Raw genomic sequence first — 17218 nt, 5'->3', positions numbered from 1 at the left:
ATACTACTTGAAGGATGATAGTAGTTTTGCCATAAATTTATTTACTTAATACTTTAAGTTTTTATTACTTATGTAATTAATTGAAAGCATCTTTCCTGAATCATTAATTTTCACCTCTACAACAAACCTTGAGTAGCAATTTGCTTACCATATTTCCAAATATTTCACACTATTTTTTGTGTGTGAAACCCACACATCTTCTTGTGAATGCCTAGTGCTGATTTTTTTTTTTTTTTGACAGGCAGAGTGGACAGTGAGAGAGAGAGAGAGAGAGAGAGAGAGAGGTCTTCCATCCGATGGTTCACTCCCCAATTGTCTGCAACAGCTGGAGCTGGGCTGATCTGAAGCCAGGGGCCAGGAGCTTCTTCCAGGTCTCCCACGCTGGTGCAGGGGCCCAAGGACTTGGGCCATCCTCTACTGCTTTCCCAGGCCATAGCAGAGAGCTGGATCAGAAGTGGAACAGCTGGGACTCGAACCGGCACCCATATGGGATGCTGGCACTGCAGGCAGCGGCTTTACGCTCAATGCCACAGCACCAGCCCCTGCTGTCTCTTAAAATGTTCTCATGTAGTTCATTTTTAAACAAGAGCTGTTTACCGAAGGAGAGAAGATAGGTTTTTGAAAACCAACTTTGTAATAAAGAGGGATTAAATAAACAAAAAAAAAATGACTTCAAGGTAAGGCAGGGAAAAAAACTCAAATAAGCAAACAGTCATTATTCTCAGGGAGATTTGAAATGGTATGAAAATAGAAACAATCAGAGAACAAGAAAGCTTTTTGGAAAATATAACCGTGAATGTTTCAGGCCTTTGTTGTGGCACAGTGGGTTAAGTCTCCGCCTGCGGTGCCAGCATCCCATATGGGCACTGCATCGTGTCCAGTTTGCTCCACTTCTGATCCAACTCTGCTAATGGCCTGGGAAAGCAGTAGAAGATGGCCCAAGTGCTTGGGCCCCTGCACCCACGTGGGCGACCTGGAGGAAGCTACTGGCTCCTGGTTTCAGATCAGCTCAGCTCTGGCTGTTGCAGCCATTTGGGGAATGAACCAACAGATGGAACACCTGTCTCTCCATCTCTCTGTAACTCTGCCTCTCAAATAAATAAATTCTAAAAAAAAGTGATATTGCAGCAACAGGAGAAAATGCATGTAATTGGCTAATTTTACCCATCATCTTTTTTTTTTATTTAAAGATTTTACTTATTTACTTATTTGAGAGGTAGAGTTACAGACAGTGAGAGGAAGAGGCAGAGAGAAAGGTCTTCTTTCAGTTGGTTCACTCCCCAAATGGCTGCAATGGCCGGAGCTATGCCAATCCGAAGCCAGGAGCCAGGAGCTTCTTCCTGGTCTCCCATACGGGTGCAGGGGCCCAAGGACGTGGGCCATCTTCTACTGCCTTCCCAGGCCACAGCAGAGAGCTGGATGGATGAGGAGCAGCCAGGACGAGAACCGGCGCCCATATGGGATGCTGGAGCCACAGGTGGAGGATTAATCTACTGCGCCGGCGCTGGCCCCCCCAACACCATTTTTAATGAGCTTTAGGATCATTTGGTTTTCTGATTGTTCCTTTTTCCATAACAATTTTGTTTTTATTTTATAGAGATACTATTTTTGTAGCCTCAAGTGGGTTTTTTCCATTTTAGTTGTAAAAGTGTAAAGCGTAGTTAAAAATTACATTTTTTTCCTTGAAATTGTCTATGTGGCTTTCATCCTTAAGTCTTTCATTCTTAGTACTTCAGCTTGTATTTCCAAAAAAAGAATATTCTCTTATATAACCAGAGTATTGCTATCAACTTAATTAAATTTGTTACATTTTAATCTTAGTTGTTTGAATTCTCATATGAATTTTTTTAAAAATATAAGCCGAAAATTATATCCTCATCTGTGAGCATAGTTTATCTTCAATTATTCATGATTTTATGCACCATAATAATTTTTGTAAGAAAAAATTGTATCTTTGTGGAATTTAATAATTGGAATTTTATGTCTATTGTGATTTTGGATGGAAATTTATTCCACACACAAGGAAGCTTCTTCAAAAAGTTTATGGGTGATGCACATGAAAATTATGAAAATAGTTGCATGGACTTGAAAAAATTTTGCATTAAAACAAACATCATTCAATATTTTCCATTAACTTTATGAAGTACTATACATACATGAGTGTGTATGTGTGTGTGTGTGTGTGTGGCTTAAACAACAAATTTTAATTTCTCTTAGTTATAGAGGGTGGAAATTCTAAGACGAAGGTATAGCAGATGCAGTATATGTTTATTTAGTTTTGGATAGCTTTGTTTTCATTGTATCCACACATAGCAAACAGCAGAGATCTATTGGTGTCTCTTCACTTTAAAAATGTATTCATTTATTTTAATTGAAACAGAAAAATTGCATATATTTTCGGAGACAGTGTGTCATGTATGTTTCTAAAGTTGTGTTTATGGAATGCATGAAGTTTGTATACCTTAAATAAAAGGTTTCTGGGAAAAATGCACGTGTATGAATATTATATACTGTATGATATTCAAATCAGAGTAAACATATCTATCTTCTCAAATATTAATCATTTATTTATTTGTGATGAAAACACTCAAAATCCTTTCTTGAAGCTTCTTCAAAACATACAGTACATTATTTTTACCTATAGTCACCCTCCTGTGTGATAGGACAGGAGAACTTCTTTCTCTTAGGTGTAGCTTAGGACCTATTTATCAGCCTTTCTCCTTTTCCTCCCTACTTTCCCCAACCTCTGGTAACCACCTTTCTATTCCCGACTTCCATGAGGTCAACGTTTTTAGATTCCACATATGCGTGAGATCATGTGACAGCTGTTTTTCTGTGCCTGGCTTCTTCTACCTCACATGCTGACCTCCAGATCCATCCATGTTGCCGGAAACAACAGGAGTTCATCTTTCTTATGACTGACTAGTAGTGTTCCATTGTGGAAATGGAACACATTTTCTTTATCCATTCATCAGATGATGGGCACATAGGTTGTTTCCACTTCCTGGCTACTGTAAACACTGCTGCAATAAGCTTGAGAGTGCAGCTTTCTCTTCAATATACTGATTTCATTGCCTTTGCATGCACACCCAGTAGTGGGATTGCTGTAACATATGATAGTTCTATTTTTAAAGTTTTGAGGTATATCCATGCTGTTTTCTATAATGACTGTACTAATTTGCATTCTCACCGACAGTGTGTAAGTGTTCCCCTTTCTCCACATCCTCACCAGCACTAGCCATCTTTCATCTTCTTGATATTGGCCATTCTAACTGGAGTGAGGTGGTATCTCAGTTTGGTTTTGATTTGCATTGCTACTATATATTTTATTTGTGTTTCTTAGTGGCTTAGACTTCCTGATGTGGTGATGCTGCCTCCTGGAATTTTCCCAATTTGTTGGAGAAAAATGTGCTTAACGATATTAATGGCCTCCTTTAACGATGCTTCTTCAGAAAGTCATTACCACATATGTTCTCTCTTTTTTATTTTTCTCTTTTTATTAACTTAAAGAGAATAGATTTCATGTATTTCATAGGCATAGTTCTAAGAAGATAGCCATACTTCCCTCCCCATTTCCCTCACTCAGTCTCCCTTCCCAAGTAGTCATATCATTTTGTTTAGTTAATTTTGTGTGATACACCCTTCCTATTTTTCACACTCTATCTCTGAGTAATTACCCTTGATAGAAGCGTGAAATCCTAGAGTCTGTCATCAGACACAAGACCAGGGCAGGAAATACCAATAACTTCCGTGTATCTATAGTATTAGTGAATGAAACTCTAGGGTAAGAGATAAAAACATGAGTTTTGTTATTTATTTTAAAGGTTTATTTTATTTATTTGAAAGACAGAGTTACAGAGAGAGGTAGAGACAGAGAGAGAAAGGTCTTCCATCTGCTGGTTCACTCCCCAGATGGCTGCAATGGCTGGAGCTGTGCCAATCTGAAGCCAGGAGCCAGGAGCTTCTTCCAGGTCTCCCAGGTGGGCCCAAAGATTTGGGCCATCTTCCACTGCTTTCCCAGGCCATAGCAGAAAGCTGGAACAGAAGATGAGCAACAGGAACTAGAACTGGTGGATATATAGGATGCCGGCACTTCAGGCCAGGGCTTTAACCCACTTTGCCAAAGCACTGGCCCCAAAAAACGTGAGTTTAATTTTCAATGGGAAATGAGTGGTAAAAATGCAAGAAATCAGGCTACCTACCAATACTGCAACATGAGATTTCTTGGGAAACATATCTACTTACACTGAACACACAAAAGTGCTGGATAATCATCACACTAAAACTACACAAAGAGCTAAAGATGTAAGAAGGGAGATCTACCTCTACCAGAAACACGCAGGGAAATTCCAGCTAAAGCTGTCAGTGGAAGCTGAAACTTAATATTTCATGGAGATATTGGAAGAAGACACACCACATCAAGGCAGTTAGAATTATTTTTTCATATCCGCAGTGGTGTCTGGAGCCAGTTTATACAAATATGCAAGAGTCAATTGTTCTATAAATTTTGGATATCATTCATTAAACACTGCTATTATTAAAAATTGAATTAATTGGGGCCGGCGCGGTGGTGTAGCAGTTAAAACTGCTACCTTCAGTGCCGGCATCCCATCAGGGTGCCGGATCCAGTCCCGGCTGCTCCATTTCCGATCCAGCTCTCTGCTATGGCCTGGGAAAGCAGTAGAAGATGGCCCAAGTCCTTGGGCCCTTACACGCACATGGGAGACCTGGAGGAAGCTCCTGGCTCCTGGCTTCGGATCTGCACAGTTCTGGCTGTCGTGGCCAGCTGGGGAGTGAACCAGCGGATGGAAGACCTCTCTCTCTGTCTTTCTCTGTCTGTCTCTCTCTCTCTGTGTAACTCTGACTTTCAAATAAATAAATCTTTAAAAAAAAGTTAATTAATTTAACTAAACTAAAACTAATTTAAACTTATAATTAATGTTAAAACAACAGAGCAAATACTAAAAATGCATCACTTCCTAGTTATTTTACTACATGCTACTACTGTACTTGCTGTACAGGCTATTTACATCGACTGCCAGTGTGTGTTGGAAATACTATGTGAGGATACTTCAAAAAGATCCCAAAAAGTGGAATTAAAAGATACATTTATTTTGCTGCAAATTTTTTTGAAATCCACATATATATGGGATCTTCAAAAATTAATGGGAAATACATATTCTGAAAAAATATTCATGGATTAAAAAACTATGTTTGGATGCAAATACAAAAGCTCTGAGAACTTCATACATGACGGAAATGTGTGAATGAGCTGTTCTTGACCTCTGTGTCTGGAAGGAGGCATGATTGCTTGGGAATTTAACCTCCAGGAGGGAAAGCAATTAGAAGTTCTTTAAGCAGGAAGGAGAGCCAAACAGGGATTTTCTGCTTCTGCTGAGGTGGGGCTCTCCCAGGTTTTAAGGAAGTTGAAGAGAATATTTGCAAACACTGGTGTGCTATAGACCCAGGAGCACGAGAGATACGGGAGCTGAAGCAAGTCAACCATGACTGCCTTAAAAGGAGGGTTGAACCAGCTAAAATCACAGGACACAAGCCTGAGAGATCATCAAAGAACTGGGATTTTGTTGGGAGCCTGACGCGCTGAGGTGGAGCTGTCCAGAAACTTCAGATAGGAAGAATGGAGGGTGAGGACAGAGGAGGGGGAGGGAGTGAAGCAGATGGGCACCACAGTCAACATCTAGAACTTAGGGTCATTGGAGGTGAAATTCACCATGGAAGTACGTAAAATACAAATACAGATGACGCCAACAGAGTGACTTTATCTTTCTTTCTGTGCTGGTGAAGGCTCCTGTAGGTGAGATTAGAGATCCTCACAGGCATGACTTCTCACTGTCCTCTAGAAAAGCTCACTTGGATGGAAAGAATAGCTGGCACCCAGTCCTCCCGGTTTAGTGTCTGTAAACTGTAAAGCACAGTAAACTGTAAACTGTAAAGTAAACAGTAAACTGTAAAGTCTGTAAAGCACAGATCCCTGTGCTTTCCTGTCTGTCCCCAGGGATCCAATGACATTTACACCTGTGCTCCCATGGGTACGATTTTAATATACACCCATCTCATGACCTCTTTGGCCATTGTAACTGGACTTTCTTGATTCTCTCCTGTAATCTGGTAGGAAGTGCTGAGAATTCGGACCTTGAGCTAATGAGGTTTGGATGGGACTTGGATAGAATCTGGACTTGAGCTCATGCTGTAAAGGGATGCTATTGGGAAGAACCTGAAACAGGGCCAAAGTATTTTCCTCTTGGGAAGGACATGAATTACTAGTGATTTGAATGTCGAGTATGGCAAGCAGGATTCTAATATGATTACTGAGACTATTGCCCCCAGGTGTACATGCCTCATAAAATTCCTTTCTTTTGAGTGTGAGTGAAATCCAAAAATATGGTGGGATAATCACTAGTGTGATTCGGTTGTGTTTTGACCACAATTATTTTTCTCTATGAAAATCATAGGTTGCCTTTATTCATTTTAAAAAATATTTTGTTTTTTGAGTAACATATTTTTTGAGATACCATATTTTAATTTACATTATAGTCAAAAGCTCAGTGCTCCACTAAAGAAAGAGTTCAGCAAGTGAAAAGCAAGAAGACTGTAGTTCAACAGGAATAGAGGCAAGGGCTATAAACAGTAATCAAATGAAAAGATGTAAATTTCACTCATACACAGTAAATTTTTAAATAATCACAGATCATTAAAACTATAGTTGTATATCATTCTTCACAATTTGGCAACGATAAAATAAAGTTTGACAAAATTGTATGTCAGCAATATTGATAAACACAGGCATTTATTTTTTGTGTTTTGATTTTTAGAAAAGATTTAGTTCCCACATATAAGATATCAGGGGAAAAGGACTCCCCCCCCCCAAACTCAAGATAAAATGTACATTCAGCTAATTTATTTTTCTCTGAGTTCTCTCTCACAGGAGATCTCCACACTGGGGATGTGGGAGACTTCTCAGAACACGTGCTCAAGCCCATAGCCAGCAAGCTTCCTGTCTGGCGAGTACAAGCGCAGCACCTGGGAGACACCACAGCTGCTAGTTCCTTGTGCTGTAGTCAGACCCAGGATATTAAGCGTCCCCGATCCCCTCTGGGCTTCCTGAGACCCAGCTCTCCCAGCTGCTGATTCTCACACAGCTCTCCACAGCCCTCTGTCAGACGTGGAATAAAACTTTGTCTTCTCTCTATGCCCAGACTCTCCATGGCTGTTGTTTCTAAAAAGTACAGCTCTTCCTCTGTAAAATACAACTGTAAATAAATTACAACTAAACCAGTCTTGGTTGCCCTGGGTACCTTGGTCTGCAGAATACGGAAGAACAAGGGCGACCACGACTGACCTTAAGAAGGGGAAAATATTCTGGGCGAGTATGACTTCATCAGGTGAGCCCTTAAAAGGGACTGAATTCTTCTTGAATCAGGGAAATTTAACAAAAGGGAGCTCAGCTCCTCTGTTGCTGACTTGGAAGATGGACAGGCCACTTAGCAAAGGTCTGAGGGGATCCATACAGCCTCCAGGAGCTGACAGTGTTGTATCTGGCTGATAGCCAGCATGAACACACGAACCTACGTCACACAAAGAGATAAATTCTGCCTGTGAGCTTGGAAGAGGACCCTGTTCTCAGACGAGAACTTCAGTGCCAGCTTGTGATGTCTGTTTTGTGAGTCCTTAAGGAGAGAGACCAGATGAGCCTGCCTAGACTTCTCCTTCTTCTTCTTTTTTTTTTTTAAAGATTTATTTATTTATTTGAGAGGCAGAGTTACAGACAGAGAGAGACAGAGAGAGGTCTTCTATCCGCTGGTTCACTTCCCAAATGGCCGCAGTGGTGGGGGCTGGGCCAGGCCAAAACCTGGAGCCAGGAGCTTCATCTGGGTCTCCCATGTGGGTGGCAGGGGTCCAAGCACTTGGGTCACCTTCCACTGCTTTCCCAGGCTCATTTGCAGGGAGCTAGATGGGAAGTGGAGCAGCCAGGACTTAAACTGGTACTCATATGGGATGGAGGCATCACAGGCAGTGGCTTAATCTGCCACCCCATGATGCTAGCCCCACAATTTAAATTTTCACTGTAGTCTCTTGAGAACTATCAAATTTGGATTATATTTTTAATACTAAGAAAAATTATTTAAAATCCTTTTAAAATACCCTGTTTCCCTAAATATCTCATTTTGGAATATCTCATTTTGGAATATCCTCACTTGTGGCTTTCTCATCGCTGTGCTGCCTTTCTTTCTAACCCACTGATAGTGCCACATGGATGAGATTTGCCTCCGAGGCCTTCTGTCCCCCTGACTTCCAGTTCCCACTGGCTGCTTCCTTTTACCCCACAAACCTGGACTGAGCCCAGAAGAGTGGTGTAGATCCTTCTGTGCTATGGAGAAGTAAACAACATAAGACTTCCTAGCAATCTCGCCTCTAAAATTTTCTCAAAGAGTTAGCACCTTCCTTGAAACAAAATAAATTGCCCAATCTCAATAACCTGAAAGTAAATTAGATTCTGTTTCTGTGTAATTTTATCCCTTTTGTCCTTTCTTTGTAGTGTTATGAACATGTTTTAATTGTTTAGTTTTGTGATCATTTGTAAAGATCTATTAGAGCAACTCCTGGATTTACTAAGAGCTGTTTCTGTATATTTAGAATTCTTGAAAATGTTGTAAGTATTTCATTCATAAGCCAATGTTGTTGATATTCACATTAAAGCATCACTAACTCTGTATTTTGCTTGGAAAATTGACACAGTTGTGCTGTTCAAGAGCATGATACCTTTATCTGTTGAGCTTCTTTCTGTCCTTACATAAACTTCTGTTCTATTCTGTGATCTCACACATGGCTGTTCAAGTTCATTGCCTTCATAGTCTGTATAATTATTGCTTTTATACATGAAGTTTTCCCTGGGACTCACTGAGTAGCTTATTCTGCCAGCAACAAGTGATTCTGCCTCATATCTCCTCACTGGCTGGACAGGTTTGATTTACACACAACTTCTGTGAATTTTTTTTCTGAAGCAGAATCCCATATTTGGTTCTTCCATGGTCTGGTAACCACTTCCTTCAGCTAAGTCAACCCTCCTCCCCTCCAGGAGGAAGGCATGTGATAAAAAATTTCCTCTATGTCACTTAGTTATTGCTTTTCTCTCTCTCTCTCTCTCTCTCTCTCTCTCTCTCTCTCTCTCTCTCTTTTTCGACAGGCAGAGTGGACAGTGAGAGAGAGAGACAGAGGAAGGTCTTCCTTTGCCGTTGGTTCACCCTCCAATGGCTGCCGTGGCTGGCGCACTGCGCTGATCTGAAGCCAGGAGCCAGGTGCTTCCCCTGGTCTCCAGTGCGGGTGCAGGGCCCAAGGACTTGGGCCATCCTCCACTGCACTCCCGGGCCACAACAGAGAGCTGGCCTGGAAGAGGGGCAACCAGGACAGAATCCAGCGCCCCGACCAGGACTAGAACCCGGTGTGCTGGCACCGCAGGTGGAGGGTTAGCCTATTGAGCCACAGTGCCGGCCTATTACTTCTCTTGTTTTGAGTGTCTATGTTGCTAGTTTTATGTATTAGCTTCTAACTGAAGCTTTCTTCCCAAATTCCTATAGTTGTGATACAAAAAATATTTTAAGTTGTATTCAATGCTATAACAATTGCTCATTCATGTGAAGTATATAGATATATACAATTTTGATGTACCAAAGAGCATTGCACAGAGTGTCCAGGCTTCAAGATACCTGTCAACAAAGTGGTTTTGTTATAAGCTGCTTTCAAGATAATCAGAAGAGATTTCATTGATACAGCCTTAGGAGGCAATGTGTCAATGGCCAAGCCCCATGTTCTGATTTAGCACATGAGGGGAAAGGTGACTGAGAAGGAGGTTATGTTCTGAAGGGCAGGGAGAGAGGTGGGCAGAGAAGGTTGATATGGTCAGAATTCTAGACACACACAAACTAACCACCAATTTGGCATCATTCATCAGCTAGAATATTTTAACAAGGTTCTTTTTTATTAAGTAGAATCTGGTCTGAGGTATTGTTGTCCAGATTATTATGACAATAAATGCTTAAATAATGATTGTTCTGGAGGCACTGTAAGCAAGAATGACAAGCCATATCTAAAATATATACCAATCCCATGAAGGATACATCACTTCTCCTCCAAGGTGGAGGGTTCTGATAGAGTCTTTCTGATACCAATTGTCTGGTTTGTCTCCCCAAGCAATGGTGCCATATTAAGAGCTTAGTGTCATTGCCTAATGCTGGTAGGGCAGGACTTAGCAGTGTTGGTAACTAGATAACCCCTGTTGACTGTAAGCCTTGGGTTTTGAACCCATAACTATCTCTGTTTCCTACCATGATGACCACACTATTCATGGGCTATCATTGAATGATTACTGCAATGGACAAGGAGGGAGGCAGGAGGACAGTCTTAGGGTGAGTTGTCCTAGTCATGTTGAGAGCTGCCTCTGATGAAGACGCTTTCTTGTGAGGATAAATGGGAAACACAAAAATCCACACACTTTGTGTCCTCTCATGGAGGTGCACCTGTATGCCTCTTTCATGTTCCTCCTTATTCCTCATCACTCAGATGAGCTGCTCACCACTGCCTGAGTGAACATAAAAATCTCAGGCCACCTCTCCCTGTACTCAAAAGGAAAGATCAAATCTTTTTCAGAGCCATTGCCAAGTGATGCTATAATGCAGCATCATCATACTCCCAAATAATATCATCATATAACCCAGCCTTAGGTGAAACTCAGCCAGCGTTTTTTCCTTCTTCATCTAATTAAACAGAATCCTCATTATGACATAAATGTAGGTTTAGGGATAGGTGATGGTGCAGGAGAAGTAAGTAGGAGATGCGAGTTTTGACTTGCTATTCAGTAATTTTCTAAAGTCTTTTATGCCTGCTCAACTCTTGTTCCAAGTTTGCCACTTACTTGTACAATTGACTGCACTCGTAGCTACCTAAATGTATGACTGCACGATCCCTATAATACCCAGCATCATCATGGAGAGTTTCAGTTACCTGGCCGCTTAGTGTGCTAAGTGCCTATCAGGAAGTGGATGGACAGTTGGTCTTTGCTTTAGAACAGAAGAATTAATGCAAAGCTATGGCTAGAGAAATTTTCTTGTGGCCACATTTTGTGTGCTTAGTATGAAGGAAGTGATCAAGGAAGTTTGAGCTGTGGCTTTCACTTTAGGGCTTGGTACAGTAATTGATAACAGGCGTATCCTCTGAATATAAAAAAGTAGAAAACAGGATAAAAAAGCACCCAGGCAACCATATGTATGCATTAGACAACAGGTCAGGCAAAACTGCGATTACTGAGAGAAGGACCTGAGCAGAAGGAACCCTGTGGTTGCCTTGGATTTTTTGCCTTGAAGTTCTTTTTCAAAACAAGGCACACAGAAGAAGGTCACAAGCAGGACCAGGTGAACTTGCCGGGACCTTGGGAAAGCTAAGGAAGATGGAATTTGCAGGGTAGAGTTTCACAGAGAGAACAAGCTCTGGAAATGTACATGGTGTCTCCTTGAGACTGTAGCTGTATATGAAGCTGTAATGCCTAAGATGAAACTGAGGCCTGTAAAAGAGTGATCCCAACTCTGATCTTAAGAATTCCTGGAGGCCGGTGCCACGGCTCAATAGGCTAATCCTCCGCCTGTGGCGCCAGGCCACCAGGTTCTAGTCCTGGTCGGAGCGCCGGATTCTGTCCAGGTTGCTCCTCTTCCAGTCCAGCTCTCTGCTGTGGCCCGGGAAGGCAGTGGAGGATGGCCCAAGTGCTTGGGCCCTGCACCCGCACTGGAGACCAGGGGAAGCACCTGGCTCCTGGCTTTGAATCAGCTCAGTGCGCCGGCCATGGCAGCCATTGGAGGGTGAACCAACGGCAAAGGAAGACCTTTCTCTCTGTCTCTCTCTCTCACTGTCCACTCTGCCTGTCAAAAAAAAAAAAAAAAAAAAAAAAAAAAGAATTCCTGGAGCTCACATATTAGAAGAACTCAATTTTCTATCATCCAAGGTGTAGAGTTTCTTTGAACATCTGGAATTCAGTGGAGCTTAGGAAACTCTTGCCTTAGTAGTGAGGCCAAAAGAGCTCTATACACTCTAAGTTATAAGAAAACTAAAAAATAAACTTCAAAAGTACTGGGCAAGTCTGCAAGTAAATCATATCATTCTTTAAAGAATTATAACAAAATAAAACATTGAACATAATAAAACAACAATGTTCAGTGCCTGACGACAATTACTAGACACATCAAGAACATGTGAACCATAATGAGAGATCCATGGTTCAAGAAATAGAAATGAGAAACATCAGACAAAGATGCTAAAACACCTATGAAAAATATGCTTAAGAATTCAGAGGAAAACATTAACATTGAAAGTGAATAAGTGGAAGCTATAAAAATAATTAAAATATACTTCTAGATATGGAGCTGTAGCATCTGAGGTAAAAAATTACTTGGATGGATTTACCTCTCCTGTCTTCCTTAAGTAACAGAAGCCTTCATGTACATGGGGGAGGGCACACAAACCATAGCTCGAGAAGGGGCAGAGGATGAATTTCTGTCATGGGGAGGGGAAGAAATGCTTGTGAAGGCCACCTAGTGCTTGCCTAACACCACAGCATAATCAGAAAATCAGAGAATGACTCCATCCCACACCAACCACCGTGTTAACAAGATTGAGTAAAAATAACAACAGGTTATACAGTAGGGGGAGTTTCAAGAAACTCATCTTTGGGAAGCAGCACAAAGGGAAGACAAAAAGCTAAGCAGGGAGACAAACGCAGCTAAGGCTCTAAGAACACTCACGATGGCAACAAACTTCAAACCCGGTTCAATCAATGACCAGAGTAACAAAAGTTTCCAGGGTGAAGTCCCTGCAAAAGGAAAGGTGTACTCAGCTCCAAGTATAAAGTAATTACTGTGATGTCTTCTGTCCTGCATAACATGTCTGGCTTTCAACAAGAGAATTGTGAAGCATATCAAAGGCAAACACAGTCAGGAAATACTACCAAGTAAAATTTATGGGAGCCATTGTTTTCGACTGAGCTCCTGCACCAGGCCCAGGACCATTCCAAATCAGAATGGAGTCACACTGGCTAGGTGCTTTGGAGTCAAATTGAATGGGCCAGCTTCCTAAAAAGAGAGGAGATTCAGTGACCAATCAGAAGGGGCTGAGCCAACATGGTAGAGAGTCTCCTTGTAAGGAAAGTAAATTTGAAATGACAGATCCACTTGCTCTTGCTTCCCCGGCCCTTGGCTACTCATGAAATCCACCTTCTCCACTCAGCTCTTTGGAGCTCCCTCTATTTTATGAATAGGATACTCACTCACGAGTCTCTAATAAAAGCCAATTAAATGTTTAAAACTCAATTTTTTCATTTTTTTTAACAAGACAAAGTAATCATCATCAGAATCTGATTCAGTCACAACATAGATGTTGAAACAATCAGGTAGACTATTAAAAAAACTATTATTATTATTATTATTTAAAGATTTATTTTATTTATTTGAAAGACAGAGTTACAGAGAGAGGTAGAGACAGAGAGAGAGGTCTTTCATTCGCTGGTTCACTCCCCAGTTGGCCACAACTACCCAAACTGTGCCAATCCGAAGCTAGGAGCCAGGAGCTTCTTCCAGGTCTCCCACGTGGGTGCAGGGACTCAAGGACTTGGACCATATCCTACTGCTATCCCAGGCTATAGCAGAGAGCTGGATCAGAAGTGGAGCAGTGTAGGCAGCCTTTGGACAAACCAAGGCCAATCTTGGCTTGTGAAATTCCTAGGATAAGAAAGTCACATACTCTCATCCTGAAGGAGGATGTTAATCAAGAACACCTTGTTAAAATTATGTGTGCTACCAGAGGCCCTGATAAGTTGCTTATGTATGTTGTTATCTTTTGTGCTTCTTTATGCATCTTTGTTCTACAGCTGGATGTATATAAATACTGCTGAGACACTGGAATAAATGAGCCTTGATCAGCCTTGTTGTCTAGGCTCCATTCTCTGTGCCCTTGTCCCTCTTTTCATTCCCACTCCCTCCTTCAGGTTCTGTTCGACTGGTGCGGCAGGCCCTCACAAGTGGCACCCGAACAGGGACCTGAATACGAGGGACAAAGTGAGGACCCTGGCCATAAAGGTTGCAGGGACAACAGAATAATGAGAGGAAGGCGCTAAGTACCCAATTCCACTTGCCTCAGGATAAAGTGTGAAAGGGGAAATTATGGGACAAGAATAAGGTAAGCAAGCTGTGATAAAGGCTATAAAGACTCAATTACAGATGCAGGGAATAGGGTTAAAAAAGCGAGCCATAAAACAGTTCATTGATGCTATAGGAATAGTCAATCCTTGGTTCTCAGAAGAAGGAGTCGTGGACGAGCAACATTGGGATTTGCTCAAAAAAAGATTTAAATGCGCATGTACAAAAAGCGGGCCGGAAATCTCTGCCAGTAATTACATTTTCTCTATGGTCTCTTATTAAGGAGACTCTAGCACAGCAAATGGATAAAATACTATTTATTCATTGAAAATGAATCTTGATGTGAATGGAAGGGGAGAGGGGAGGGTTGCAGGTGGGAGGGAAGTTATGGGAGGGGGAAGCCATTGTAATCCATAAGCTGTACATTGGAAATTTATATTCATTAACTAAAAGTTAAAAAATAAATAATAAAAAAATTTAAAGAAATACTATTTCAGGGTGCTGTAAGTTTCCTACAGGAAAAAATAGAAGAGGTTTGCTGAAGAGGGTGTTGTGGATAAAGAACACTGGGAGTAAAAAGTATAAATCAGTGTACACTGGACACGCCCCACACTACATTTAACTATTTCATTTAAAGTAAATGTTGCCTGTTGTAAAGTTAATATTACTACGTGAAATGAAGAATTATGGTGATAAAGTGTCTGGACTGCAGTAAAACAATGTAATTCTTCCATCACTGAATTCAATATTACCCATTCTGTTTTTGTATTATGTACTAACTCTACCCCTGTTACTGATAGGACTGCTTGGGCAGATTATGCTTGGTTTGCTTTACAAAAGAATGTAAATCAAAATATGCCGCAAATAGTTAAGATTCCACAAACCTACGAATGTAACAATTACAGATAATAAGAGGCTAATTCCTCCTCAGATACATTTCTATTTATCCTTAAAACACATTGAATATTATTGTGTTTGATTACTGGATGTATACTTGTATAAAAATTTGTATTGTATTCTTTTTTTCTTCTTTTAACTGAAAATATTCAACTTTAATTTAAAATAATTTCAAGTGTAAAGAATTGTATTTATCATGCTCTCATTTACTCCCCCATGAGTAAATATATACCTATTCACACACATCTGTTTGCCTCCTGCACCATCACCTCTGCGAACGCTTGAACCTGTGTTTTCTAACAATGATGGCTTTTTTTTTTTTTAATAAATGTGAATTTACAAAGTGCAACTTTTGCATTGTTGTGGCTTTCCCCCCGACAACCTCCCTCCCTCCCGCGGCCCTCCCATCTCCCATTCCCTCTCCCATCCCACCCTTCATCAAGTTTCATTTTCAATTATCTTTATATACAGAAGATCAACTTAGTATATACTAAGCAAAGATTTCAACAGACTGCACCCACACAACCGCACAAGATATAGAGTACTGTTAGACTAGTAGTGTTATCTTTAACTCTCATAGTAAAACACACTAAGGACGGAGATCCTACGTGGGGAGCATGTGCCCAGTGACTCCCATTGTTGATTTATTTATTTATTTTTTATTTATTTTTAATTTTTGACAGGCAGAGTGGACAGTGAGAGAGAGAGAGAGAGAGAGAGAGAGAGACAGATTGAAAGGTCTTCCTTTGCCGTTGGTTCACCCTCCAATGGCCGCTGCGGCCAGCGCACTGCGCTGATCCAAAGTCAGGAGCCAGGTGCTTCTCCTGGTCTCCCATGCGGGTGCAGGGCCCAAGGACTTGGGCCATCCTCCACTGCATCCCAGGCCATCCCAGGCCACAGCAGAGAGCTGGCCTGGAAGAGGGGCAACCGGGACAGAGTCTGGCACCCTGACCGGGACTAGAACCTGGTGTGCCGGCGCTGCAGGCTGAGGATTAGCCTATTGAGCTGCGGCGCCAGCCCCATTATTTATTTAACAATTGACACTCTTATTTATGACGTCAGTAATCACCCGAGGCTCTTGCCATGAGCTGTCGAGGCTATGGAAGCTCCTTGAGGTCACCAACTCTGAACTTATTTAGTCGAGGCCATATCACAGTGGAGGTTCCTTCCTCCCTTCAGAGAAAGGTGCCTCCTTCTTTGATGGCCCGTTATTTCTCCTGGGGTCTTGCTCACCGAGATCTTTCATTTAGGTTGTTTTTGCCACCGTGTCTTGGCTTTCCATTCCTGTGAGACTCTCATGGGCCTTTTAGCCAGATCCGAATGCCCCAAGGGTTGATTCTGAGGCCGGAGTGCTGTTTAGGGCATTTGCCATTCTATGAGTCTGCTGTGTGTCTGTCTTCCCCCGCAGGATCATTCTCTCCCTTTTAATTCTATCCTTCATTATTTGCAGACACTGGTCTTATTTGTGAAATCTCTTTGACACTTACCCTATCTTTTTGAGCAATTATGTACTTAAACTTATCACTTTACCAAGTGAGCTGGCATTGGTACATGCCTCCTTGATAAGAATGAATTGGAATCCCCTGGCACATTTCTAGCTCTACCATTGGAGGTAAGTCTGAGTGAGCATGTGCTGACCTGTGTATCTCCTCCCTCTCTTATTCCCATTCTTATATTTTAACAGAGATCACTTTTCTGTTAATTTTAAATGCCTAAGAATAATTGTGTATTAATTACAGAGTTCAACCAGTGGTATTAAGTAGAACAAAAAGAACAACAACGACAACACAAATTACTAAAAGGAATAAAATAGTAAGTTGTTCCTCAACAGTCAAGACAAGGGCTGATCATGTCATTGATTCTCATAGTGTCCATTTCACTTCAACAGGTTTCCTTTTAGATGCTCGGTTAGTTGTCATTGATCAAGGAGAACATATGATATTTGTCCCTTTGGGACTGGCTTAATTCACTCAGCATGATATTTTCCAAATTCTTCCATTTTGTTGCAAATGATAAGATTTCATTGTTTTTTACTGCTGTATAGTGTTCCATAGAGTACATATCCCATAATTTCTTTATCCAGTCATCTGTTGATGGGCATTTAGGTTGATTCCATGTCTTAGCTA

The sequence above is a fragment of the Lepus europaeus genome, chromosome 3, assembly GCF_033115175.1.
Source record: "Lepus europaeus isolate LE1 chromosome 3, mLepTim1.pri, whole genome shotgun sequence".
Taxonomy (NCBI): domain Eukaryota; kingdom Metazoa; phylum Chordata; class Mammalia; order Lagomorpha; family Leporidae; genus Lepus; species Lepus europaeus.
The sequence above is the reverse complement of the archived record's forward strand: the minus strand, read 5'-3'. Positions refer to the sequence as shown.